This window comes from Lissotriton helveticus, chromosome 5_1 (genome assembly GCF_964261635.1).
Source record: "Lissotriton helveticus chromosome 5_1, aLisHel1.1, whole genome shotgun sequence".
Classification (NCBI taxonomy): domain Eukaryota; kingdom Metazoa; phylum Chordata; class Amphibia; order Caudata; family Salamandridae; genus Lissotriton; species Lissotriton helveticus.
In genome coordinates, this window is record NC_136065.1 from 636,009,616 (window position 1) to 636,034,579 (window position 24,964).

Below are 24,964 nucleotides of genomic sequence, written 5' to 3' on the forward strand. Positions count from 1 at the left end.
TGAAATGGAGAAATGCAATTAGTACCATAATGCTAACCCATTTGTTCAGTTATTGTTCCTCTGTCCTATATTTTTCTTTTTAAACATTTTTCTTTTCTGCTTTGATATAGTTTCTATGTAATTAATATGTTGTCTCATCTATGACACGGCATACCAACTTTGATTTTGTGTATCTATGTTATTTTTTTATTTTACACAGTCTCTTTTCACGTCTGATTTTTTCCTTTTATTTCTCCATTTGTTACACACTAGCACATTGGATTAGAGGTAAGGAGTTAGTGGCAGGAAAGAGTAAATAAGGGAGTTACAAAACTAGAGTGAATAAGAATAGGTGCAGCTAGGGAAGTGTGTTTTTTCAATCTGGTGTACGCCACATTTTGTTTAGCCTAAAAATCATTGAAAATGCATACATTTGTACAGCGGGTTTCTGTCAGCCCTCTTCATCCATTGGTCTGCTCAACTGACATTCACATTTTGATTCCACATATCAGCAAACAACATGGGGCAATGGGTCAGCAGACTTCAGTTATTAGATTCCTTCTGAATGAGTGATGAATGGCATTCTTCCAAAGCACAATGTCGTTATCCAAACAAAAAAGAGTCCACTTCGGGCAGGGACTGTTTATACTTTATTCGTTTTTTAATTTATTTTCTCAATCTTCTTTGGCAAGGGTTTGGCCTGTGTTGTGGGAATGTGAATAGTGAGGCATGCAGAGATGCCAGTAAGTGATGCTAAAACCATGTGTGTCCGTGTTTACTGCTACAGCTGTATGGCTCTTGTTTTTCATTACTTGGGGACACTATTGGCAACGTTTTTGAAGGGATGGTCATTCAAAGAAGTGAATTATAAATGCATACATTCTCTTTTTTAATCTAAATGTTTTACTTTGTCCAGGCAATACAGTAGATAAGAAATAAAACACCAACATGTGAAACACAGGTGCTGTGTTAGGTTATAGATGTCTTTTGTTCAAAGCAAACAGACCACTGAAGAGTTGCATGGTAGGGTGCATTTTCTGGCATGAGAATTCTCTATCTTTTATATATACATTCAAGATTAGTATAAATAAAAAAGTACTGTAACAATATAATAATTAGCTAAAAAGTGTCACCAATTATGAATAAAGTGCTTACAGGCTAATGTATATATTCATCCCACGCCCCCTATACATGTAAAAGAGCAAGTAAAGCATGGGTGTTTATTGAGCATCTACTGTAGATTATTTCTTGCCATACTTCAGACACCAAGGGCCTGATTATGATGTTGGTCTGACATCGCTGCAGTTTCAGCATCAACCGCACTCTGGTTCGCAGTCCGAAACCGCAATTATGTTGAAACCACACCAAACTCCCATTTCCCTATGGGAGCTCGTGCAGCTGTCGGAAATGGGGGCAGCACAAGCTCCCATAGAGAAATGCGAGTTACTGTAAATCCCTGCACAGTGTGGCAGGGACCTCACGATGCCTGCCACACGGTGCCGGGATCTACCTATAGTGCCCCCCAGCCCACAACTGGAGGCAGCGGAAGGAGGGGTGGCTGCTAGGGATTATGATTGGTTTCTGGCTGACTGAAGGGCTCCTTCAGCCGGTTGGAAGCCAGTCGGATTGACCGTCTGGTTTAAACATTGACCACCTTCTTTGTAATAAGGCCGTTGGAGTTTAAACCATGGATGTGGGTTGGAAAGCCTCCGACCAGCGGTCTGAGGCTTTGGTCGGAGGCTTTCAGACCAACATCCAAATGAGGCCCTTAGTCTTCTTTTCTTGTGCTGTGGTCTTGTTACGTCCTCTCTATATTGCATTGATTTGTTCATACATTCTCCTTAGCATACCAGAAGTTACTTCCCTTATATCTAAATGTTCTATTCTTGATGCGGTTCCAGTTTTTTGTAACTATACATTTACTTCATGCTGGTTACTTTTGCCTTTCTTTCCTTTTTAAAGTGGCATGGCTGTGCTCATGCCCACTATTTGTGGATGATCAAGGTCACACAGCAAGGATGAAATTATATTCTGTCTTGTATTGCTCATTCAAATAATAAACTCCCATGATTTCTGTGCCCGAATGCCCCTGCACCTAAGGCCACTGCACACCTAGATTCTCTGATGTTACATATTGTGATCAATTACTGACCTTTCTATGTCTGCCTGTCAAGTAGCTTTAGCTCTTGTGCTAGCCTCGTGTAATGTAGAAAAGCATATAAAAAGTGCATGCATATACGCTTAGATACAGGTTCTTTGGGCCCGCACTCTTTAAACACTGGTGTGGTCAACTGTCATTCAAATCTTGCTTATGCCCACCACAGCATACAACAAGGGCAATAGGTCAACCCACTTCCGCTACTGGCTGTCTTGCACTGGGAGTTACAGCCCTGTTTCCTGGTAAGGTGCACATTCACCTAAAACATACTGCTCTTCAGTGTCAAATCTGGTTGGCTAATACTTTAACAATGATTTTTCATTTGCTTTTTTTTAGTTAACTTTCTGTGTCAAAAACTACGTCTTTGGGTTATAATAATTTCCAGTCAATAGTACTTTTCCTTTGAGCAATTAGGGGTCCTATTTTCTTGTGATGTGCACTGAAATTAAAAAGGGCTTTGATGCCTGTTCTTAAGTAGGAAGCATCTTGTAGGAAAAATCCATACGGTTTTATTAAAATTCTCTGTAATGGTTAATTTTCTTTCAAATGTAAACTTTTTATTACAATGCGAAGAAAAAGAAATTGGAAAAAGGAGGAAAAAATAACAAAATAATTATTTAACCAATAGGGGACTGTTGATTCTCCTATTTTAGTGGCCTTAGTCCACTATTACTACTGTTCATTTAAAAAACCATCACTATACACAGAGGACTTGACTACATATTTTATTTACTGTAATCACCAACCGGTTATTTTTCCGTAAATTCTTTGTTTTTCTTTATCAAATTTATACACTATATACCATTATACATACCTATATACACAAATATATACAACACTATGGATACAAAACCACACCACAATTTATACACAAAACAATTCACAAATATTGTCTTTTTCACCCAACAAAAAATACTTTTATAGTGTCCTCCTATTCAGTCTAGAAGATACACCTGGAGGTAGTCAGACACAATTGGTTCTAAGAAAAGTTATACAGAACATAAATGAAAATGTGTCAAATGGTTACAAATTCTAAAGACATTATAACATAAAGACTCCTCTGTAATGAAAGTGTCGACGCGGTCGCGTTTCGGCCTTCCAACCATTCTGGCCTCCTCAGGACAGGGTGATAAGAAACCTAGAAAAATATATAACAATATATACACTATATATAGTAACTAAACTGTCAAGTTCTCTGTGCCCCATACCTCCTGAAACCAAATCTGTCACCCAAACAAACTGAATGTGCGTATATCAAATGCCACAAATTGTGTCAAAACCAATGTACAGCATCTCAAAAGGCCACAGTACCCAAAGAATATATCCAAAAACATGTGCACCGAAGATTAAGGAAGAGGGGGAGGGGGGTGTGAAAGAGGAACAGAATGTCACAGTCCCATCACCTCAACACAAACTACATATTGACAACACTTACTCCTATAGCCACTCCAATGGCACCCTGCGAAAAGCCTCACAATCGTGAGCACACCTATAATAAATAAGAACAACAAGACAAGCAGGTCGGCAGGATATTAATAAAAACAAACCCACAAATGCACTTAGGAGAATCTCACTGTAAACCCAAATCCCCGTATCTCCTACCTTAACGAGCAACTTGCTTCGTTTTATACCATGTACCCTTATTACAAGCATATGAACGGCAAGTTCAGGCAACATATTTTGTTTCCCTATCATTCTGTGCCATATGCTAGCAAATAAAAATAAAAGTAACAAACCCGCTAACCAAGGCAAGCGTATTGACTTTGGTAATCCTGGTTCATTCTGTTTTTGAGATCATGGCTTTTATTACATCAAATTTCATCAGTTGAGAAGTTTTGTTTTAATCGACTGTGCAGAATACCCTGCTAAGCAGAAGGGAGTCTGTAGAGTCCAGACCTTATTATTTGAAGATAAATTGATTGAAGTTGAAATGCCAATTACAAATATAGGTAGCTTCTTGTGACCTTGCTTTCACTCCAGCCGCTCCCAGTGTACTGACAGCCACGCTCCAGACCACTGGATAACAGGCAGGTGGAATGGAAGCAAATTAAAAAAATATAAACATAGTCACAAGCAAAGGTTGCATGTGCCAAACGGTGAAATAATCAACACATAACACAACACATCTTCCCCCTTTAAATTAAAAATAAATCACAAAATCATTCACCCATCTCGGTCTAGACCGTATCCTATTGCACCCTTCTGTTGCCCTTAGATTCTCCCTTCATAATGTCATCCAGATGCTCTTTGACATCCATCTAATTCTCACTGATAGATACATTCATATCATCCATGTCTGTTTCAGGTACATTCCTATCATCCATGCATGTTTCCACATCTAAAGAATCTGCCATCTCTTCTTTGTTTCTACTGTTGACATTTTGGTTCATGGTACTCTCCTTCTCAACATCCACATTTTGATCAAATTCTATATGACGTCCAGAGGTGCTATCCCCCCTCTCATTATTCAAACACTAAAAAAATCTTCATTATACACGCTATGTTCCCCTTTCAAAATTGCAATCCTTCTGAGGTTCCAAACCTTCCCATCACTAAGACAGACTGCATTTCATAACACCTCTATTACCTGTAAGAGATCAGAAAATGAACTCTCGCCTTTTCTTACCTTCATGGAATTCTCACTTTCACCCACATGCCTTCACTAATCTCCACATTCTTCGAACCCCTCCTGTGATCAAAATGTCCTAATATTGTTGGTGCCTATTAACTATCTTCTTCTTTTATGGAAATATTAGATTCAGTACTTTGAACTAACCACTCCAGATTAGTTCTTGCATTCCTACCCATCATCATCTCAACCGGAGTTACACCGAAAGCATCAACAATGGTAGTCCTATAAGCCCAAACCGACGTGTGGATTTGATTCTTCCAATCCATACCATTTTTGGTGCCATTTGTATAACACTTTTCAAAACTCTTTTGAACCTCGCAATCATTCCATTTCCACTGGGATTGTAAAGAGAAGTAGTTCTATGTTTTAGACCCAGTTTTTCAAAATAGTTCCCAGCAATATTGGATTTGAATTGTACACCATTGTCACTGATCACTTGTACTGGTAACCCTTCATCCACAAACATCTTGTCCATAAATGTAAGTACTTCCATAGGATCAATGTTCTCAACCACCTTGACTACAGGCCACCTTGAAAATACATCGATCATGGCAATGATATACTTAGAAGGTCAACCAATTGGACCCATGGTTTTTACTGCCACAGTATGCCAAGGTTCCTCAGGTATAATGGGTTCACACATGTTGGGTCTTAAAGTTTTTAGAGATTTATCGGAATTTGCACACCACATGCAATTCCTCCCTAGTCTTTCCACATCCATATCCATCCATGGCCACCAAAACTGCCTTTTTACTTTTTGTTTAGTTTTCACAATGTCAAAATGGCCTTAGTAACACATTTTCAAAATGTGATTTCTAAGAGATGCAGGGAGAATTACTCTTTCATCCCTGAGAACAGTGCCATGACTTACAGACAGTTCACTTCTAACTTCCAACAAGCTTCTCACATTTTTATCTAAACAAGATTTCTTAGCCCCACCAGGCTTAATCCTTCAATGACTTGTTGTTAACATTCGTCTTCTAGATTTTTAGTTTTCCATACTTCCTCTGACACCCTGGGGCGCCTTGATTATGAATGAGCGCTACACGTAAATCATCCCATTCATTTTACTTTACACTCCTGCATATCAGTGGGCATACGAGAAAGGAAATCTTTAAAAACATTGCTCTTTTTCCTGGAACATATTCCATTTTATAAATAAAATCTTGGAGACACTTAGGGGCCCATTAGGATGGCGGGCGGATCGCCCCCACCAGGCTGGCGGTAGCCACCGCCGGCCTGGCGGGGGCGATCCACCCGCCATCCTTGCTGCAAAGACCCCCCGCCAAATTAACATGGCTGGGGGGTCGGCGGCGGACAGAAAGACCGTCCGCCGCTTTTCCGCCCCGGTCGCCTTGCAACCGGGGCGGAAAAGGGTTGATATGGTGGCGGTGTCTATCAGACACCGCCAGCCATATTACAATAGGCATTTACAAATGCCTTTCCGTGGCGGCAATGCCGCCACGGAAAGGCATGCAGAGTCTGCTTTGGGGGCCCATTGCAGGCCCCCATGGACTCGGGGGGTGGGGGGTGCACATGGGGGGTACCTATGTTACCCCCCTGCATTTCAAAGTACAACGTGGCAGCCACCGTGCGGTGCCTGTCACATTGTGCTTTGAAATGCACAACATGTATTTTTAGAATTGCGGCAGGTGGTGCTTTCAGTACCGCCCGCCGCAATGCTAAAAATACGGGATGCGCCCGCCACTGTGGCGGGCACATCCTAGTATCAACCAAGGGACCCCTGCCTTAATGGCGGGCGGTCCCTTTCACCGGTAGGATGACGGACGGACAAAGTCCGCCCGTCATCCTAATGTTATGTTATGTTATGTTATGTTAAATAATATTTATAAAGTGCACGTACGCTCTTGGGCTTCATGGCGCTGAGGTACGGGAACATAACAAAGAAAGGAAAAATAGACAGCCGGTTTAGAAATAAACATTATTTGAAGGCCTGTCTAAAAAGCCAAGTTTTAAAGTGATGTCTAAAAGTGAGAGCGTCAGGGCTCTGTCTGAGGGGCAGAGGAAGCGTATTCCAGAGGCTGGCGGCTAAAAAATCAAAGCAGCAGCCGCCTGAGCGTTTTTTGTCAAAGGAAGGAACAATTAAGAGATCTTTCTTTGCAGAACGGAGATTAAGTGAGGGGGTGTACCTGAGTACCAAGCCTTCAATAAACTTAGGGCCAGTGTGTTGGAGAGCTTTAAAGACCATGCAGCCCGTCTTAAACATGACCCTCTGCGCCACCGGGAGCCAGTGCAGTTGTTCCAGGCCAGGGGTGATAGATTGCCACTTTGGCTGCTTGAGGATCAGTCTGGCCGCTTGGTTTTGAACTAGTTGTAGTCTCTTAAGTTGGCCAAGCGGAAGTCCCAGGTAGATGCTATTAGAGAAGTCCAATCTGGACATAACCAAAGCAATGACCACCTGGATCAGGGCTGAGTGGGTGAGGAATTGGGAAATCTTTTTTATTTTCCGGAGCTGAAAGAAAGCCCCGGAGACAACAGCACCAATTTGACCCTTAAGAGAGAGGTCGGCCTTAGACATTTTTTGCTATTCTTGCTGAGGCATTGAAAAGCCATTCAGTAGTCAACGATCTGACTGGGGATTTGTGATCACGGTGAACTACACACTTTTCCCCACATAAAAGTACGGGAGTGCTTCAGGGCGCACACGCAAGTGAGAGTCTATTTCTCAATAACTGAGAACTTCTCCTCTGTGAGAGATAATGCATGTGAAGCATAGGCTATCATCAATTCTTCACCCTCACTATTTGTCTGGGATAAAACACATCCCAAGCCCTTATTTCTTGCATCGACTGTGACAATATTATCCAGATCTAAACCTGTAAGTACCAGAACATCAGTAATCACTTTTTTGATGGATGCTAGGTTCTTCCTTATCTTTGTCAGACCATTAAAGTCTAATACCTGCCTAATGGTGCAAACCTTATTGGAAAAGCCCTTTACAAACGTATTATAAACTTCAATTAGGCCCAAAAAAAGACCTACGCTCATCCTTATTAGAAGGATGAGGGGCATTCTGAATTGCTTCCACTATCTTAGGTTTAGTGGCTACACCCTCCCCACACAGCACATAACCCAATGGGTCACAGAACGTACTGCAATCTTACATTTTAAGTGTTCTACTGTTAACTCATTCTTTTCAAGCACCTCCAAAAGTTTCTCCAATACTCCTGTCATGTTCCATCTTATTCTTGCCAAAAATCAAAATGTCATCCTGAAAACACTTCACTGTGGGATGTATTCTGAAAGGTTGATACATAACACTCTGAAAGATAGCAGCTGCTGAAGCCAACCCAAATGGTAAACTTTTGCACTGGAAACGTCCCATAGGGGTTAGGAAAGCTGTACATGGTTCACCCTCCTCTTTCAAATGAATTTGGTGGTATGCAGCTGACAAATATATTGTTGAAAACCACTTAGCATTCCTAACTAATGTAAGCCTTTCTGAGATATTGGGCAAGGTGAATTTGCCCACAACGACATTGTTATAAACATGCCACAAGTCAATGCAAACTCTGATCTTCCAATTGCTACATCTCGCAACTACCACTGGAGAAATACACTTTGACGATTCAATCCGCTCTATAATATCAGCATCAACTAATTTCTCCAAATCATTCTCCACTTCTTCCCTCTAAAGTACTGGTATGTTCTTAACTCTATACATTTTTGGACAAGCACCATTTTTGAGGACTATGTAGTGTTCAAAAACATTTAGCATTCCAATTTTCCACTGAAGACTTGTGGAAATATTTTAAGCATCTCAGACCCAACATTCTCACTTCCATCAATCACCAGAACAGGTTAAGGACTATTAGGATTTAGAATTATGTGTAGATTACATTGACCCCTCCACCCAAGGACTGAAGGACCATTTTTTGCAATGTATAATTTCCTAATTGAATCTCTTCTTTAAATCAGAAAACGTATGTCCTATAAAAGACTGAGTCGATGTTTTCTGCTGAAAACCCCTCAGGATTAATGTCTGGTTTTTGTACATTACTACCTAATTTATCAGCAAATTTAGTGTTCCACACCTCTTCATTTACAATAGTAAATGGAGAACCAGAATCAGCATTCATTTGCACATCCATTCCTACAATGGAGATCATGCATACAGGTTTTCTTCTGTCTCCAGCAGCATTGTCATGGATATGCAACAAACATATCCTGTTGTGCCTTACCACCTAAGTCACATTTCTTGACTTGCCTGACTGTATCCTCTTCTTCACTTGAAGTGGCCTCATCCACATATTTAACTTTAAACCCTTTCTTTTTCTTGCAAACCTTTAGCAAAATGACCAGTCATTCCACATGCTGAACATCTTTGCTTGAGCGCTGGACAAAACTTACTTGAAGCTAAATATGAAGCACTATCACATCTATAGCATCTAAAGCCTTCGTTTTTGTGGTTTCACTCACTCTACCAGGGTCTTTTTATTGAATTCTTGTATCTTAGAATTGTCTGTCCTTGATTTGTTAAAATTCTGGTTTTAATCTTCCCTATCACTAGCTTCATTACATTTAGCTTTTGAAGCTTTGGCACTGCGGCTAGAAAGCACTGCTTTCCTCACAATGGCCAAAATATCCTCCAAAGCAGCATTCCTGTTGATCTATAACCTTATAGCTGCTTCTGACGGCCAATGGCCGTCGCGTGCACTACCTTTGTAGTGCTGCGCACGTCCGTTGGCCGTCGCGGCCCCGCCCGCTCAATAGAACGTTCCGCACTAGCGCGGAACATTCGGCGCAGATAAGGTGATAATCTCTCTTGGATTTCCAGATCCCAAGCATGCATTGATACCCGATCCTGTTCTTGCAAATGATCAAATTTGCAATTATCAGCTAATTTATACTCATCAATTGTATCCCCAGTCTCCTGTTTCCTTTGAAAATGTTTAAACCTGAGAATTCCAATGCATACTTTAGGTGCGAAATGGTTATCAGATTTCGCAAAGCATTATCAAATACCTTTGAATCCCCACTACCAGTAGTTTTTTCATTTGCTCATATATTTTTAATCCTTCTTGCCCCACTTAATGTAGAAATATTTTCATTTTTCTCTCGAGTTTCATCTTTCCTTCTTTGTCAATGGGGTTAAAAAAATGTTTTAAATTGGATTTCCATTCACTGCATTTCATACACGCATTGGCCCTCGCTGGCCAAAATGCTTGTGGGTGTTGCAGAGCGAACTTTTGGGTAGCCATTGCATAAATAAAAAGGTGTAAAATCCGCAAATAGTGTCCATTCTTCATCCAAAGGACTAGTTCACCAAATGCAGATTTGTGGAAATAGAGAATAAGCAAAACTATAAAATCCACAAATAATATCCACTCTCCACCAAAAAAACTAGAAATAGGGAGGAAATAGAGTATAAAAAAACTCTGCCAGAAATAAATCAAGTGTGTAATATGCAACGTCCACCCTTCACCCGAAAACAAATTAGTACACCGCTAAGAGTATAAAGGTATACACATAAAACGAAGCAGTAGAAATAACTTGGGGGCACATTATCAAGAAACGGCGTTACAATTATCGCTGCTATAGCGGCAGGAAACTGCTGCTAAAGCGGCGATAATGGGCTTGATAATATGTCCTTGTGAATTCCCATAGAAGCCCATGTTCTGGTGTGAACATGAGCTTCAATGGGAAATCTCAATGGCATATTATCAAGCCCATTATCATTGCTTTAGCAGCAGTTTCCTGCCGCTAAAGCAGCAATAATTTTAACGCCCTTCTTGATAATATGCCCTTTAAAGTCTTGAAATGCTTGTGGCGCACTTACTTTATCAAAATGCCAAATTTTAAAGAAATAGAAGTGCGCTCTGATAAGAAATTGCCACTGTTCTTAGAAATGTAGAGTCGCTCCCTAGGAAATTTCTGGCGGACTGAGCGGAGTCTTCAAAGATGGCGGCACGCACGGTGCACATAGACATACACGTAGACATGATCAATGGCGTTGGGACGTCCAGCATGCCGAGGAATCTACAGGCACCGAAGCATCAAAGGAATGCTGAATGCGCAAGGGAAAGGAACGGTTCTGGATTCCACACACGGACCGAAAAACGTAGGTTTGAAAAATGCACCCCGCAGCCAGCCTAATACATTCACCGAAAGGTAAAGGTTTACCTTATACATGACATGCTCCTAATTCTGCTTTCTCCTCAGTGGAAAATCCATTCCATCTGCTGTGTAATGGCGTGATGTGAAACCAACCATAAATATAAAGATACAGTAATTAATCCTGACAAGACACTATCCTCTGAAATCCAAAAACATAAAATAAATCCACACAAGGGGAAAGTGAAACCTTCGTGGGTTCGTCGCCAAATTTGTGAAGTCGAGACCTTATTTTTCCAAGATACATTCATTGAAGTTGAAACACCAGTTACAAATACGGATAGCTTCTAGTGACCTTCCTTCCACTCCAGCCACTCCAAGTGTACTGACAGCAATGCTCCAGAACACTGGATAAAATGCAGGTGGAATGGAAGCAAGTTTACACATATAAGCATAGCCGCATGCAAAGGGTGCATGTGCCAAACAGTAAAATATTCAAAACGTAACACGAAAGAGTCATGTGGAGATCCCCACAAGTATCCCTCTGACACCTCCAATGAGGGATGTGATCTTTTGGAATACCCCTCAACCTGGATGCCCCCTTACACCAATAGATCGAGGGGAGAAGCCTTCTGATGGACGCTGTGTGCACCGTTGACTTCTAGGGCAAGAAAAATATGCTAAACGGGAGTAGTGTGTCCCCTTGATGTTGGGCTAGTCCGCCTAAAAGCCTCTTTCTGTCCCTCCTATGTCTGCCCCTATTTTCTATGCTTATGGTGTGGCATGGCACCAGCACCACAAGTTTAGAGAATAAAAGTAGAAGCAGCACTACAAACTAAAGGGTCGGGGAGGGACACGGGCAAACAGCATGCACTTGAGCACTGCTTTGAGCCTGAATCAAATACTCAGGACTTTATTCAAGAGCTGCAAAGTTTGAAAACCTCACTGCTCCATGTTCTATTTCTAGTTTTGTTTTATTTATTTCATTAGTTCTTCATTGATGCATTTCCATATTTATTTATGTAATAGTTTATATCATGCCAGGATTACGGTTGTGTGTCTTGGCTCTCTTTGTTGCATTTTGAGTTAAGTATGTTTTCCTTGTAGAAGTGAAAACTAAATTCCTGCTAGCTGGTCTGTGTTGAAGCTTGTTACGTCATGAGTGAATGTGTGCTGGAAGGGATTATCTACACATGCTTTAACCATGCATCCCCTGCCCCATCAGCTATTGGGAGTTTATGCTTCAACACTGTGAAATATTCCTGCTAATTTGTTAGCTTTCATGCTTTAAAGTCAATATATCTTCTGCAATATTCTGTCTGAAACTGTAACTATTTTAAGCCCTTTTTCATGTCTAACAGTCTACTGTAGTTAACTTTGCACAAAACCTTTCAGTGTATTTCTTTCTATCACTGCATTTGCTCTTCTGTTCTCTTCATATAGTTCTGTGTCTTTTGTCAGGTGCCTTAAGATTCATGATATCCCAGATATTCACTTGTTACCTACCTGCAACATTTTGCAATTAGCTTTTCAGTCTGTTTCTTTCATTATGTATGTTGTTTTGTTCTTTTCCTATATGTCTGCATATGGGTGGGGAAAATGTACCTTATGCAAGAGTAACCTTGCATATTTTCCAGCATTTCGATTGTTACACTAAATGAAATGCCCGATGTTATGCCATTACATCACGTAATTGAGATGTCATTCAGGCAGTGCTTAATTTAAGACAGTGGCTTCCAGTGCTCAGCACCGGCACTTAATTATCAACACCAGCGCTTTCATGAGTACCAGTTAAGGACATTCACTGGGAGATTAAGTGATTTGCTGAGAATCACGGGATGTCGAGCCTCGAGCCAAAGCTGAGACTAGAACCTGGTTCCCAAGCTCCGAAGTCGGCAGCTCTGTCCCTTACGCCACATCCTCTCCTCACTTTCATGGTCAGTAGTTGGTTCTGTGTCAGGCAGCACTAACATGAGAAATGCGGTGGTGTAAGGTGCCTCCTGACAAGAGTCCTGGCATTTATTTTTTCACAAATTAACCACTGCATTTAGGTAAAAATCTTATCACAGGAGCACAAACGACACGAACACGAGCAGAAGTTATTCATATTGTGTGATTTTTTTGGACCTTTTTTTAAGTCTGAAAGACATCCTCACATCTAAAATCTGAGTAAGGATGCATTCTGCGCTAAAAATAGCGCCAAATACCTAATTGGCATTTATCATAATTTTGTGACATTTGAGGGGAATTTCGCACATACATAGTCTGTACCTGGTCATCCGTGCCCCAGTTACTCTCTGCTTGTTAATATTCTAAGATCAAAACTACACAGTTTGTCCCCCGCGTTAGTGTCTGTTGAGATAAGTTGAAGGAAATGTTTCTATTGTTGCAAGACAGTTTTTTCATGTCTTACAGGCCTCTGTGTGGTTGTCGGTCCTGACCCATCAGTCAAGAATCAACTATAATTGATTCAAATGTCCTTTCCTGTTTTACCAGGAGATTGTTTGATCACAATCTTGTACATTGCATCCACTATGCTGATTATAGCTTGTGAACTAGAGCCTACTACAACTGTGGGTCAGTGAATGGCAAACAGCCATTTGCTGACTCCCAGCTCTACCTGAGGTCTTGGGAACTACACTCCTAATGTACTCTAGATCCAACCTGCTACGTGGAATATTCATCTGCAAGTTGAATGTCTCTTCTGGAGCCCGTCAGTACTTTCTATGTCTTCCAGTTAGTCCTAACGCCTTTCTTGCTCTTAGGAATGCTATCCATATCACTAGCGCTTCCACAGTGGTTTCAAAATCAGTGAGAATGTATTTTAGGCATTATTGGTGATTATTAGAAGAATTGTTCTCTGAATCGTACAAAACACAGCAGTTTTAGTTTAGCGAAGTCTTGATTTACACCTCAAAATGACAAAACAATGTATTATAGTTATTACTATTTCGAGGAATACTGATATATATTTATAATACATATGCCTGAAGTAGCCCTCACTTTGCATAAGGATTTGCAAATCTAGCACAAACTTTATATACTAGACTCGCAATCTAATTTTTGGCTTATGAATTCCTGTCACCTAAAATGGTGACCAGGGAACACGTTTCCTGTGTCAGTACTGCAGTCGCTCACTGCCATTTTCAGGTATTTGTGATTCAGAAATAAGACTTTCGAATTCTGCAACCTTTTCTGCTTTTTTTCAATGTAAACTATGGGTGGCCCTTTGAGGGGCCCCCACTATGGCATGAGAGTCAGTGTGTGTCTACCCTTCCAATTATAGGCTCTTTTTTTATAACGTTCCTGGCACCAGGACTGTGCCCCATTCTGAAATGGCTGCCACAAGAGACATTTATGCCTCCCCGCAAATTAGTAAGTAAATTAATTCATTAATAAAAGTCATCATAATGTACAAAAAAATAAAGATACACCTTTGCATTTAGCATAGATAAAGTTGCAGCAATTTGCTCTTAAAACTTAACAATGTGAAGATTGCCATTTAGTTAAAATCCAGCTATTCTCCTAATTAAATAGCAAGAGAATCTGAATTTCATTTTAAGACCAGAGGCTACCGTTATGTATTATTCCTTTAATGCCACTCCACACCGCCACTTAAAAGTCATACATCTTAAAGATAACTGTTCCAGAACAGAACCTTCAAGGCATATAGACTCATGCACATAACAGTCTCCCTTTTTTAAATGTGGCTCCTCGCAGGTAAGTACCTTCATGTTATATCTTTATTTACCTTGCTTTTATTAGCCTTCTGGTTGGATTTCCAATATACAGTAACACCCTCTAACTTAATTGACTTTATTTCAATTTATTCTTTTGTCATCTTACCTCCTTTCTTTGAGTGCGCTGTGTGTTGGCTAACCAGGAGCTGGCTCCGGGCTTTGTTTGGGGCTTTCACAGGTCCCTCTTGACAGAGGCTAACAATATCCCACCTTCCCATCCAAATTGAGGATTTGGTTGTACATAAAAAAAACAGGCTATAGTGATTGCATTCCTTGTCGAAGTGTTTAAAGTTTTTTAAAAAGAGAAGACAAAATGAAGTAACAAGACATGCTATAATGAATCTTAGGGTATTAAAGCAAACTTTTATTATCTCATAGTTATCTCATGCTTCGATTGCTCTTTACGATTTTGCTAGAAATTCTGAGATGGAGCATCAACATCTGCCCTTTTTTTCAGATAACGTGCAATAGTTCATTTCGGTATTGAGTTTTATCTGTGGGGGCTTTGAACATGCCAGAGGTTTCCGCATGCTCCTTCTCCTATGAAGTTTCATTTGTCTGATGTTTTTCCATTGCCATTGGATTTATTTTCATTTGAACATGAAAGAAGGGTTTTGTTGGCAATTCGAAGTGGCAGACTGTTATTATGTGCAGGAGCCTATTATATGCCTTGAAGGTTCTGTTCTGGAACAGTTTTCTTTATGATATATGACTTTTAAGGGGCTGCGTGAAGTGGTATCAAAGGGATAATGCATAATGTTAGCCTCCGTGTCTTTAATGAAAATCAGATTCTCTTGGCATTTAATTAGGGGAATCGCTATTCTTTATTGCTCGTTAATTAAAATCAATGCAATGTACACAACAATGATAAAAATTTGCTTTGAGCATAGATAAAGTTACAGCAATTTGTTTGGAAAACTTTGCAGTGTGGAGATAGCCATTTAGTTAAAATCCAGTGCTAGCATTAGGTGCATTTAAAACATTTATGACAAGGGACATTCACATGAATGGCTGTAGTCTAGAACACGACCTAGTGCAAAGAGTTTTGCTTCGAGGAGTTAATGGTGCTTGTGTTGCGGCCAACACTGCAGCTAGATGAAAACAATCAACATGTTTTGTATGGGGCTGGGATTTACTGTAGAAGCAGCCATTTTGCTTGTAACATAAAATTCTTGGTGGCCTTGCAGAAAAGATGAATGCTGTGACAGTGCAGGAGCGCCATCACTTCAGGGTGGCAGGGCCTAATTTGGAGGGCCCCCAGGTTAGGCAGTAACAGTTTCTTTCTGATGTGTATAGTGGCTAAGCAGATGCATAAAAAGTGTAATAAATGTTCTTCTGTGTGGCTACAAAGTTGACATTGAGAGTACGGCCAGGACAGCTTACAAATGGGGGCCTGATCTTTTGATGGAATGGCACCCACACGGAATAAGAGATGTGATTGTTGATTGGGTGCTGCAATATGGGTTATGAGGTATGGTTGAGGGTTCCAAGTGGTATAGGAGTGCAGGACGGTCCATCCGTGCTATTTAAGGACAAGCTCTGCTTTGTTGGTGGTCCAAGATTTACATTTTATAGCTTAGGGCTTCCCGAAGGGTGGTTAGCCAAGAATTTTTTGGGTTGGGCTGCCTCTTCATTTTCAATCAACACAAGGCAGCAAGTGAGGCCGGTGGGGCTGCTCTGAGCTTCCAGCATAGTTTGATGACTGCACCCATCCTGACCGGTGCTTGGTGAAACAAACCTAACTCCAATATCACCTGTGATTGTGATATTTGCTGTGGTAGACAAAAGATACGTTTGAACAGGGCAGACTGGAGTTGATTTAGTGTGGTTGGGTCACTCCCTTTAATAGTTCAGAGCTGTGGGTGAGTGAGGGGAGAAACTTTGCTCCAATGACCTGGAGTAGATAATGCTGTGATGTACCTTCGATCTCAATCTCTTAAGAGGGAGCCAGACTTGCGGGTCCTTCAGCCATGAACCTTCCAACTGTTTTGGGGATGGTGCCTCTGGTAAAGTGCTTTTTGCATTTTTATAGCAGTTTGTATTGAAAGGTGGAGTAGATGTGAGGCGTATGTGGCTGTAAAGTGAGCTATCCAGTCTACCTCGGAGATGCTGGCATTGTGATGGCTAAATTGCCCGTTTGCGAGTATGTTGATTTCGGCCAGATTTGTTTGTAGTTGTTAAATTTGCTTGTATAAAGATGCTTTGAACATACATTAGCCTGAGATTCTTTAGCTGTCCAGATAGCCTTTCTATAAGCAATCTTTAGACTTGCAATTTGCTTCTTCTTGTCTTGACTGATCGTAGGGTCTGTGTTCGGAATCTTTGAGTCTCCCTATTTAGCTCCCTTTTCCTCAATAGTGGCGATGTGATAATGCAGGCTGCCTTTTCCGAGCGCTATTGGTTTGTTGAGGGGAATTTGAAGGGAAGTTGGTGATAAGTGCCCTGATCTGGGACTCCTAGACTTGAAGCATCGTTATCCATTGTGTGGAGCTCACTTGTACTAGTGACATGGTTATGAAGTCCATGATTATCTGCATCGCAGGTCCTTCCATGTGGAATTCTCTCCCTTGGAACTTAGGGTGTGTCAGTCGCGTTTAGCTTTTTGTAAGAAACGAAAGACCTTCCTTTGCAATCAAGTATAACCCTCCCTGTACTATTATAAGCACACCTTGGCTTGCGAATTGTCCTGCTCAGCGCTGTGAACCCCTGTTGGGTAGCTGTGAGCTTTATAAATCTTTTAGCGCAGGGACACGCCAAGATGGCGTAACCAAGCGCTTTATACATTTCTTTATTATTATTATTATTATTTTATACATATATATGTATTTTTCAAATGCTGCTCAAAACTGAATATTTCAAAGTTCCCACTTTAAATGCAGAATGCCTCATTGCGATTGGTTAAGGCGCGCTGACAGGCAGGGGCGGAGTTGGGGCATGCTCGGCACTCCGAATCTGCCTGAAGCAGTCAATCAACGTCAGTACTGGCCCCAGTGGGCGGTGTCTGCTTCTGCCCCACACCTACCTGGATCTTGATGGTGGAAATCACAATTTTTACCGGGACTAACACCCCGCCGCTGGAATCTCATTGCGTCCCTGGAAACATCACTTCAGTAAGTACGCACTGGGTCCTTAACATTTCGTAGCATTTAACAGCGGGCAACTCTTTCCGCCCAATCTCACAGTATTGGGTTATAAGGTACTCACATATAGCAGGAGTGTGTTTTTTCCTCAATACTTGCCTAAATTGCATCTATAAAAATGTAACAAGAATGTTTTGATAAACATTGCTTATTAATATGGATGAATACACCAGCAGTTACAATGTTAATTCATACGGTATTGTGGTATGCAAATGTCCAACTTTATGGCATTTGCTTTTCATTTTATGCTGACTTACAATACTTGTGAGACATGTAACAATGGTGGTGAGAGAACCCGACGGCCTTTTTCTATTTCATTGGTATGCCGGGTTATTTATGTTTGTTTCTAAGGTGTCTGTGTACACGTGATCAAGCCGTTTGGTGAAACGCGTTGTGTGCAAAAAACAGCAGAATATTTCACTAATCCACGGATTTTGTATTTCCTGAGAGCTTACGTATTTTGGAAGCAGTGACGCATATATATGACGAAGGCAAGTGCTGAAACGCGTCTGTTTTTTTTATATTTGTGTGCAATAAACCTTAGCGGGTTTTACCTACTGCGAGTGCTGATTTTGCTGTTTTCTGACTGCGGAGCTTGAATATATATATATATATATATATATTCACTGAAAAAACAAAGGTGGTTTCAGGGCCGTTATACTTACTTGGACATTTCACTCGAACAAAACCAGAGAAATTCGTCCGTTATAGTTAGTTAAGTGGAGAAGTGTGGCTCAATGGTTAGAGCGGCAGACTCTGATGCAGAGGTCTGGCCCGGGACCAGGGTTCGATTCCCGCCTCGGCGGGTCTTGGGCTCAATTTCCCCGGACCTGATAATTCTCGCCTCGGTGCCTAGTCTAATCATGGGTCCCACTCTGTGACTCTGGGCAATAGCTTGCTTAATCTCCACAACGGCCCCAGCAGCGCTGTGGATGCCTGGCTTCACCTTGGGGGTGTCCAGGAGTGGACATTTCACAGGAAAGCCAGGATGGGTTCCGCAGCGGTATGAATACAGCGCTACGAGGCCTCCGGGTAGAAGTGCGCTATATAAAATACAAACATTTACATTTACATTTAGTTGAGCTAACTATAACCCGCGCCCCCGCAATGCACTGCTGATGACATCACATATTACATCACTCATGACATGGTCAGTTGCAGTTATCGCAACGAACTATAATGGCCGAATTTCTCTGGTTTTGTACGAGTGAAATGTCCAACTAACTATAACGTCCCTGAAACCTGTGGTTTTTTCAGTAAACTTCTATGTTTTAAAAAAAACTCATTTCTAACTATAACGTCCCTGAAATCTATGTTTTTTTCAGTGAATTTCAAAGTTTTTTAAAATATATTTTCTTACTATAACGTCCCTGGAACCCTATGGTTTTTTCAGTGAATTTCTATATTTTTTTAAACACTAATTTCTAACTATAACGTCCCTGAAACCTTTGGTTTTTACAGTGAATTTCTATGTTTTTTTAAATGCTAATTTCTAACTATAACGTCCCTGAAACCTATGGTATTTTCTGTGAATTTCAAAGGTTTTTTAAATGCTAATTTTTAACTATAACATCCCTGAAACCTATGTTTTTTTCAGTGAATTTCTAAGGTTTTTTAAAATGCTAATATTGAACTATGCCGACATAGGTAGGACATGTGCAGAAAGGGGAGAAAGGCTCAGAAAGAAGCAAGAGAGATGCAGAAAGAGGCAACAGAAGTCCAGAAAGAGGAAGAAAAGTGCAGAAAGAAGCAAGAGAAATGCAGAATGAACCAACAGAGGTACAGAAAGAGGCCTTTTTGCAAAGTCCCTTTTTGCTGACTGGTACTGGTGGTAACAGACTCTGACTGACTCTGGGCCCTGCCTAACCAGGCCCGGAGCTAGTGCAATGCAGAAAGACACTTAGAATATATAGGGTACACTATGGTTTGGGGTACCCCTGTGATTGGCATGACCTCCCCTGTAAGGCCCTAGTACAAAATAGGGTAGGGGTGTTAAAACTACCTCTAAGTCCCTAGCATTTAATAGGGCATAGCAGTTTAGAGGCCAGAAGCCCTTTTCTGCACTTTCATGTGTGCACTGCTGAGCCTAACGTCAGTTTAAAAGTAGCCCTGAGTGTGCAGAAAGAGGTAAGAAAGGTGCATAAAGAGGCAAGAAAGGTGCATAAAGAGGGAAGAACAGTGCATAAAGAGGCGAGAGAGGTGCAGAAAGAAGCAAAAGAGGTACAGAAACAAGTAAGAGAAGTAAAGAAAGAAGCAACAGAGTTGCAGAAAAGGGGAAGAGGGGTGCAGAAAGAGGTAAGAGAAGTACAGAAATAAGCAACAGAGGTGCATAAAGAGGCAAGAGAAGTTCATAAAGAGGCAGCAGGGGTGCAGGAACAGGCAGAAGAGGTGCAGAAAGAGAGAAGAGGGGTACCAAAAGAGGCAAGAGGGGTACAGAAATTTGCAAGAGAGGTGCAGCAAGAAGCAAGAGCAGTGCAGTAAGAAACAACAGAGGTGCAGAAGGAGGCAGGAGGGGTAGATAAAGAGGCAAAAAGGAGCAGAAAAAAGCAAAAGAGGTGATGAAAGAGGCTAGAGGGGTGCACACAGAGGCAAGAGAGGTGCAGAAAGAGGGGACAGGGGTGCACATAGAGGGAAGAAGGGTGCACAAAGAGGAAGGTGGGATACAGAAAGAAGAGAGGAATAGAAAGAAGCAAGAGAAGTACAGAAGGAAACACCATAGGTGCAGAAAGAAGCAAGATCAGTGCAGAAAGGACCAACTGAGGTACAGAAAGAGGCAAGAGGGGTGCACAAAGAGACAAGAGAAGTGCAGAAAGAACCAAGAGATGTGGAGGAAAAGGGAAGAAGGGTGCAGAAAGAGGCATGTGGTGTGCAGAAAGAAGCAAGAGAGGAGTAGAAAGAAGCAAGAGAAATGCAGAAAGAAGCAGCAGTTGTGCAGAAAGAAGCAAGAGGGGTGCAGAAAGAGGCAAGAGAAGTACAGAAAGAAGCAGAAAAGTTGCAGAAAGAGGCAAGAGGGGTGCAGAAAGAGGCACGAGCAGTGCAGAAAGAACCAAGAGACGTGCAGGGAAAGGGAAGAAGGTACAGAAAGAGGCACAAGGGGTGCAGAAAGAAGCAAGAGAGGTGTAGAAAGAAGCAAGAGAAGTGCAGAAAGATGCAACAGAGGTGCAGAAAGGGGCAAGAGGGGGGCAGAAAGAGGCAAGAGAAGTACAGAAAGAAGCAGAAGAGTTGTAAAAAGAGGCAAGAGGGGTGCAGAAAGCAGCAAGAGCAATGCAGAAAGAACCAAGAGACATGCAGGTAAAGGGAAGGAGGGTGCAGAAAGAGGTACGAGGGGTGCAGAAAGAAGCAAGAGAGGTCTAGAATGAAGCAGGAGAAGTGCAGAAAGAAGCAACAGAGGTGCGGAAAGAGGAAAGAGAGGTGCAGAAAGAAGCAAGAGAAGTGCAGAAGGAAGCAACAGAGATGCAGAAAGAGGCAAGAAAAGTACAGAAAGAGGCAAGAGAGTTGCAAAAAGAGGCAAACGAGGTGCACAAAGAGGGAACAGGGGTGCACACAGAGGCACAAGAGGTACAGAAAGAACCAACAGAGATGCAGAAAGAGGCAAGAGGGGTACTGAAAGAGGCAAGAGAACTGCATAAAAAAGCAAAAGAGGTGCTGAAAGGGGCAAGAGGGGTGCAGAAAGAGGCACGAGAGGAGCAGAAAGAGGCAAGAGAGGTGCACAGAGAGGCATGAGGGGTGTAGAAATTTGCAATGGAGGTGCAGAAAGAAGCAAGAGCAATGCAGTAAGAAACAACAGAGGTACAGAAGGAGGCAATAGGGCTCCAGAAAGGGTCAAGAGCAGTGCAGAAAGAACCAAGAGATGTGCAGGAAGAGGGAAGAAGGGTGCAGAAAGAAGGAAGAGAAGTGCAGAAAGAAGCAACAGAGGTGCTGAAAGAGGCCCGAAGGGTGCAGAAAGAGGCAAGAGAAGTGCAAAAAGAAGCAACAGAGGTACAGAAAGAGGCAAGAGTGGTGCAGAAAGAGGGAAGAGAGCAGGAGAATTGCTGAAAGAAGCAACAGAGGTGTAGAGAGAAGCAAGAGAAGTGGAGAAAGAGGCAATTGAGATGCAGACAGAAGCAAGAAAGGTACAGAAAGTGGGAAGACGAGTGCAGAAAGAGACAACAGGGGTACAGAAAGAAGTAAGATATATTCAGAAAGAAGCATGGGAGGTGCAGAATGAAGCAACAGGGATGCAGAAAGAGGCAAGAGAAGTGCAGAAAGAAGCAACAGAGGTGTAGGTAGAAGGAGGTAAGAGTACTGCAGAAAGAGGCAAGAGAGTTGCAGAAACAGGCAAAAGAGGTACAGAAAGAGGGAACAGGGGTGCAGAAAGAGGCAAGAGTTGTGCAGAAATTTGCAAGAGATGTGCAGAAAGAAGCAAGAGCAGTGCAAAAGAACCGACAGAGGTGCAAAAAGAGGCAAGAGGGGACCAGAAAGGGGCAAGAGAGGTGCACAAAGAGGCAAGAGGGGTAACAAAAGAGGCAGGAGGGGTGCAGAAAGAAGGAAGAGAACTGCAGAAAGACGCAACAGAGGTGCTGAAAGAGGCATTGAAAGAGACAAATTGGTGCAGAAAGAAGTAACAGAGGTACAGAAAGAGGTAAGAGTGGTTGGGAAAGAGGGAAGAAAAGTGTAGAAAGAGGCAAGAGATTTGCACAAAGAGGGAAGAGGGGTGGAGAATCAGGCAAGAGAGGTGCAGCAACAAGCGAGAGAAGTATTGAAAGACGCAACAGAGGCACAGAAGGAGGCAAGACAACTGCAGAAAGAGGTAAGAGAGTTGCAGAAAGAGGCAAGTGAGGTACAGAAAGAGGCAAGAGAGCTGCAGAAAGAGGCAAGAGAGGTACAGAAGGAGGCAAGTGAGGTGCAGAAAGAAGCGAGATAAGTGCAGAAAGAAGCAACAGAAGTGCAGAAAGAGCGAAGGGAGTAGAGAAAGAGGCAGGAAAAGTGCAGAAGGAAGCAACAGACATGCAGAAAGGGGGAAGTGGGGTGGAGAAAGAGGCAAGAGGGATGCAGTAAGAAGCAAGAGAGGTGCAGAAAGAAACACAAGACGTGCAGAAAGAACGAGCAGAGGTGCAGAAAGAGGCAAAAAAGGGTGAAGGAAATGGTAGGAAGGGTGCAGAAAGAGGCATGAGAGGTGCAGAAAGAGGGAGAATGGTGCAGAAAGAGGCAAGAGGGATAAAGAAAGAAGCAAGTGAGGTGCAGAAAGAGGCAAGAGAGGTGCAGAAAGTAGAAGAGATGTGCAGAAAGAGGCAAGTAAAGTGCATATAAAGAAAGAAATGTGCAGAAAGAAGCAACAGAAATGCAAAAAAAGGGAAGAGAGGCGCAGAAAGAAGCAAGAGTGGCTTGCACATCATTAGTACCAATTCAACACGTACATTTAACAATAAGTAACAGGTGACCATTCTAGGTTTGCAAAGGGCATTACACCACGCTGTAACACTTGTCGCTGCTTTTTTGGTAAACCTTGAACCGTTTGAGCTTTTGTTCAAATCTGCAGATTTGGGAGCAGATGATGGTTTGTCTGGCTAATGCGTAAAATGTATATTTGTGCGAAAGTTGGTGCAGCTAAACAGTCACATAATTCCAGTGGTCCTGCTCATACCTCTGACTAGATCCACAAGTGCTTCTTTTTTTTGTCTCACTGAATTCATAGTTGAGCTTCTATGGAAATGAGGAAGACTAAACCTGAGGTTACCACTCCACAACACAGACTACCATACCACATATTTACTCTCCATAGCACATGATCTCACTCTACATAATTCCTATACACTAAATACCACGGGCTTCATTTATGAAAAGTGATGCATCGCTGCGTGAAAACAGTGATGCATCCCTTTTCATTGCGCCCTCCTTGCGACACTAATGATGCGTCATATTTACAGTATGGCGTATCATGTCACAAGGGGTTACAGATATGTCAGTATTTTTGACGTATCTGTAGGCGCAAAAATGATGCATTGCTGGAGTGTGTCACAAAAGTGACGCAACTCTAGCAATGGGTCATTACACATGGGTATGTTCCATGTGAAATGTGCCTGCGTCAGTCTGACGCCTGCCATGAGGCAGGCGTAAGATATTGACGCATTTGCGTCCTAGAAGTGTCGCAGTGAAATCTTATAGATGTCACTGCGACACTTCTATGACCCTTACTTGCATCGGAACGCACTCCCACATACATTATACCTGGTGCAGGTATAATGTGACGCAGGGGTTTACAAAGTGACGCATCTACCTAGATGCGTCACTTTGCAAATATGGTGCAACAAGGCACATTTTTTACGCTGCTGGTGCATCACAAAAAACATTAGTAAAAAACTTTACATTTACAACACCACTATCTCTAACTCTTGAAAATGCAAAACGTATTACATTGCAAACGCTTCTTTAACTAGTAGTCGCATTTGCAGCGTGGTGGGGAGAGGATGCTGGGACCCGACCAGTGCTTAGGAATTCCGCTATGTGGGAATTACAGGAGGTACCAGGAGGGCTTCTCGGCCTTAAAGTCCCTCAGGAGTAAAGTGGACTTCATCCCCCAACCTGTAGTCTGCCAGGGGGCATGGTTGCAGAGTGATGGAGAAAGGGGGGGTGGGGGGCGTGACCTCCAGAGACGTTTTAGCAATCCCACTGTGGGTAACAAGAAGGGTAGTTGGCCCCCAAGGACATCCTTGGGGGCCAACTACCCCTCATATTACCTCCAGTAAGCCCCACACAGCAGGATTGCTAAGTTCTCATACCAAGCCACACCCCCCTTTGCCCCCCACTCTGCAAACACGCTCCCTGGTGCGCTGTTGGATGGGGATTAAAGTCCCCCACGCTGCTGGGGGTCCTTAGGGGCCAACTAGCCTACCTCTTACCTCCAGTAAGCCCCACACAGTGGGATTGCTGAGAGGTGGACACAGGCCATGCCCCCTTTCCCCTTTCTCCACCACTCTGTAAATGCTCCTCCTAGAATGCTCTTGGTTGGGGCATGAAGTCCCCTTGCCTCCTGAGGGTCCCTAGGGGCGAACTAGCCCTCCTGTTATCTCTAGTATGCCCCACACAGCTGGATTGCTGAGAGGTGGTCCAAGGCCACACACCCTTTTTACACCACTCTCCAAAAGCACCTACTGGCGTACTGCTGCTCGGGGGATGAAGTCCACTTTTGTCCTGAGGTCCTCAGGACACAAGAGACCCTCATCGCCCCACCAGCAGGGCGCCAAGAGTCGCGTTTGCAGAG

General features: G+C 42.4%; 1 protein-coding gene across 3 annotated transcripts in view; it reads right to left on the bottom strand.

Moving 5' to 3' along the window:
- The window catches only part of LOC144754798 (tyrosine-protein kinase STYK1-like), a 317,694-nt gene that overhangs the window by 176,775 nt on the left and 115,955 nt on the right, over positions 1 to 24,964 (bottom strand). The window lies entirely within an intron of this gene.